Here is a 4,912-nt window from a genome sequence, read left to right on the forward strand (position 1 = left end):
AATGGGACATTTTGTTACAGTACCCCTCAGTAAAACAGAATTATTAAAGCTATAAGCTTTAATTCATTTCTTTAGACTTAAATTCCTTCATTTATTATAATCATCAACAACAACCCTAGGAGGTAAGATTTTATAGAGATATAATAATAACTTACCTAATGTCATATAGTAGTAAGTAGTAGTACTAGATTCAAATCCAGATTTTCTGGTGCCAAAGTCTATGATTTTAACCATTATTAAAATAATGGTTAATTTTGACATCGTATTGAGATATCTATTCTGTGCTTGGCTTCTAGACAAATGTTTCCAAAAAGAAGTCTCTCACTCCGGATCCCCTAGAAGAACTAATGAACCAGAACCTCTGGGAACTGGGCCAGGTCCTACATTTTTAACAACCTCTCAGGCAGTTCTTATGCAGTCACTTAAAGAATAAAGCCTGTGGTTGATTTCTCTTTGTGGTTATTTATCTTGTCATCAGTAGCTTGCATAGTGCCAAGTTCAGGGCAAATATAAAAGTAAGTGTGTTGAGTTAAACCAAATTGACTTAGGGTTCTTCCTAACACTCATCAGTGAAGACTGCTTTCAGTATCTGAGGTGGAAATGAACCTCCAAGTGAAGGTTAAGTGCATTAGCTGTACAATTTTGAATGAATCAAGACAGAAAACTTACAGGTTATGAGGTACTTGGAAATCTTGAAATGTATTGTGCTCGTATGGTATTAAATCTAAGTGAAACTTCAGTTAATCTCAGAGTTTGGACCTCTGTGCTAGTTGCATTTTTGAATGACCTTCACTCCAAAAGAGGCTATATCCAAAGGGCACTCACTCTCCTTTCCCTTATCTTTTCTCATTAGCAAATTACCGTCAGGGAGGTAGGTCTGCAGAAGAATTCTGCTCACATGGTCTGGATAAGGAAACGATATTTTTCAATAAATTACTCCCTTCACAGGAGAAAATTAAGCACTAAATTGACAGTGTGAGGCCTCCTAAATTGTGGACTATAGGTCATAATTCAAGTAATAACACATTTCATTAAGAAAGAACCTGATGAAATAGCTGAGTGAAGCATCACAGGTTCACACTCTTCCCACCTCCACATTCCTTCCTCCACCAACCTGTAAACCAGATCTAATTATATTCCTCCTTTGGGGTTCAGAAAGAGTATGGGCAGACCATCACACCTTCCCATACAGTAATATACCAGTAAGGTACATGGATGTCATACTTTCATTGAATTTGACAATGAAATTTTCATTGAGTTTGAACCCTTGAATTTCTTTTTTTTGACCCTTTAAAAAATATTTTATTTTTTAAGAGCAGTTTTAGGTTTACAACAAAATTAAGAGGAAGCTATGGAGATTTCCCAAAGACCTCCTGACCCCATGAATTCATAGCCTTCCACATGATCAATATCACTCATGAGAAAGTAAAATTTTTTTACCAGGAATGAACCTCCACTGACACATCACAATCACCCAAAGTCCATAGTTTACCTTAGAGTTCGCTCTTGGTGTTGTACATTCTATGGGTTTGGACAATAGTATAATGATATATATCTATCATTATAGTATCATACAGAGTATTTTCACTGCCCTAACAATCCTCTGTGCTCTACCTATTCATCTCTCTCCCTGCTATGCCCTTACAACCACTGATATTTTTTACTGTCTCCATGGTTTTGCCTTTTCCAGAGTGTCACGTGGTCGGAATCATAGTATATAGGCTTTACAGATTGGCTTATTTAGTAATATGCATTCAAGTTTCTTTCATGTCTTTTCATGAGCTTAATAGCTCATTTCTTTTTTTTTGCGGTACACGGGCCTCTCACTGTTGTGGCCTCTTGCATTGTGGAGCACAGGCTCCGGACGCACAGGCTCAGGGGCCATGGCTCACGGGCCCAGCCACTCTGCGGCATGTGGGATCTTCCCGGACCGGGGCATGAACCCGTGTCCCCTGCATCGGCAGGCAGACTCGCAACCAGTGTGCCACAAAGGAAGCCCTCATTTCTTTTTAATGCTGAATAATATTCTATTGTCTGGATGTACCATAGTTTATTTATTCATTTACCTACTGAAGGACATCTTGGTTGCTTCCAAATTTTGGCAATTATGAATAAAGCTGCTATAAAAAAACCTGCATATCAGGTTTTTGTGTAGACATAAATTTTCAATTCCTTTGGGTAAATACCAAGGAGCGAGATTGTCAGATTGTATGGTAAGAGTATAGTTTTGTAAGAAACCACCAAACTGTCTTCCAAAGTGGCTGTACCACTTTGCATTCCCACCAGTAATGCTACCAGAGTTCCTGTTGCTCCACATCCTCACCAGCCTTTGTTGTCAGTGTTCAGGATTTTGGCCATTCTAACAGGTGTGTAATGGTATCCCATTGTTGTTTTAATTTGCATTTCCCTGATGACATGCTGTGGAGCAACTTTTCACACGCTTATTTACCATCTGTGTATCTTCTTTGGTGAGATGTCTTAAGATTTTTGGCCCATTTTTTAGTCAAGCTGCTTGTTTTTTTACTGTTGAGTTTTAACAGTTCTTTGGTATATTTTGGGTAACAGTCCTTTACCAGATGTGTCTTTTGCAAATATTTTCTCCCAGTCTGTGACTTCTCATTCTCTTGACATTGTCTTTCACAGAACAGAAGTCTTTAATTTTAGTGAAGTCCAGCTTGTTAATTATTTCTTTCATGAGTTGTCTTTGGTGTTGTATCTAAAAAGGCATCACCATACCCAGCATCATGTAGGTTTCCTCCTTTGTTATCTTCTAGGAGTTTTATAGTTTTGCATTTTACATTTAGGTCTGTGATCCATTTTGAGCTAACTTCTGTGATGGTGTAAGGTCTGAGTCTAGGTTCATTTTTTCACGTGTGGTTGTCCAGTTGTTCCAGCTCCATCTGTTGAAACACTTTGTCCCATTGTATTGCCTTTGCTCCTTTGTCAAAGATCAGTTGACTGCATTTATGGAGGTTATTTCTGGGCTATTTGACCATGGTTTTTATGAAAGAAACAGAATTACAGTCTTTTTTTTTGCGGTACTCTGGCCTCTCACTGTTGTGGCCTCTGCCACCGCGGAGCACAGGTTCCAGATGCGCAGGCTCCGCGGCCATGGCTCATGGGCCCAGCTGCTCCATGGCACGTGGGATCTTCCTGGACCGGGGCATGATCCCATGTCCCCTGCATCGGCAGGCGGACTCCCAACCACTGCACCACCAGGGAAGCCCCAGAATTACAGTCTTAACTGCTCAGCCTCCCATAGCTTCCATTGTCCATTGCCTTGGACAGTTGCTGAACAGAGTCAAACCTGAAAGTGGGTACCAATTCACTTTTCACGTCTGCAAGATTCTGTAAAACACATCATTCCAGTTAAGTTTAACAGAAGCCTGGTTAGCTTCTTCGGCGTCTAATTAGGCACAAGAGAATCAAAGGGCAACAACCAGTCATTGTTTAGGAGGAAGGAAAGGGAAAAAGAATTGTTGCTGCTGCTTTTTGAACTTGCAAAACTTCTATCTTTAGTTGACTCAAGACTGGTGGGCCCAGCTGTGGGTGCCTAATACTACGGGCTTTTGGTCCAACTCAGAGAATGAGTTTAGTTGCAGACTGAAATTAGGAATACTGTGCTGAGCCCCCAGGTTGTCAGTTCAGTGCCTCTTCTCCCTATGCACTCTGCATCCCCCTGCTACATTCATGGACTGCCTTTGCTGACTCGCCTGCTTCTCGTGCTAGACTGTGGGGAGCTCTTTGTTGCTGAGTCTTTCTTTTTCTCTGTATCCCCATGACTAGCATTGCGACTAGTACATAATACACAATTCAGGTTTTTAAAAGTTGAATACTTTCTTTCAACCTCTAAACAACTTCTAGTGCCTTTCACTGACATTAGGAGCTGTGAATATAGAAAAACATAGTACCATCTCTAGTTGGAGGAAGCCTATCTTGGTGGTTAAGAGCATGACCTCCAGTGCCATACTGCCTGGGTTCGTACCCAAACCTGCCTCCTATTAATCATGTCACCTTGAACAAGTTCCTCGAGTGCTCTGTGCCTCAGTTTCTCACCTGTAAAATGGGGATAACAACAGTATCCATCTCATAGAGTTGTTGTGAGAATTAAATGAGTTTATATATATATATATGTGTATATGTATATATATATGTAAAGTGCTTGGAACAATGCCTGGCACATTAATAAGTGTTATCTGTTATTATCATGATTATTATGATTATTTTTCAAATAAATTGGTGGAGAGCAAACCCTTGAATTTCTAAGATGTTTTTTAGTTGCTTTCAAATGAAAGACAACATTCTCAGGTTTTAAAGTCTTTGGTATTTTTTTTTTTAAAAAAGAGGTTTGTTTACTCAAAACTTAAAATGTTTCCCCTGTCTTCTAACATTTATTGTTTAGTAGAGGAAACTGGAGCAATCCAATTGCCTCTCTCATGCAAAGAAAGCATTTTTCCTCATAGGTTTTTGCCCATTTTAATTAGATTATAAAGGAAATTTCCTTTAATACATTTTTTTTCTATAATAAATCTATGTGGAGATTTCTTTTGGGTTTTTTTCTAGGGAAGCTCTGAGCATTTCTCATCCATATACTCACCTCTTTACTTAAGGGATTCTTTCTTCAGCTATGTCTTTAATTATTATTCAAATTATTCTAATTTCTTAATTGAAAAACATCTAAAGTTCTTATATTGCATTTTTATTCTGTCTATCAACTTCTGCTTTACAGTTTTTAAAAAAAATCTATCCATCTATCCATTTATATGTGCATATAAATGTATATAACTGGAAGAGGGTAGACATTCAGTAGTTCCTTTTCTGCTCTGTACTGTGCATGTTAATGCTTCTGTTATATTATTTATTCCTTTGCATTATTTCTTTATTTTACCCATTTCATCTTATTCTCTTCTTG

The sequence above is a fragment of the Neophocaena asiaeorientalis genome, unplaced genomic scaffold (genome assembly GCF_003031525.2).
Source record: "Neophocaena asiaeorientalis asiaeorientalis breed wild unplaced genomic scaffold, Neophocaena_asiaeorientalis_V1.1 scaffold451, whole genome shotgun sequence".
NCBI classification, from domain to species: Eukaryota; Metazoa; Chordata; class Mammalia; order Artiodactyla; family Phocoenidae; genus Neophocaena; species Neophocaena asiaeorientalis.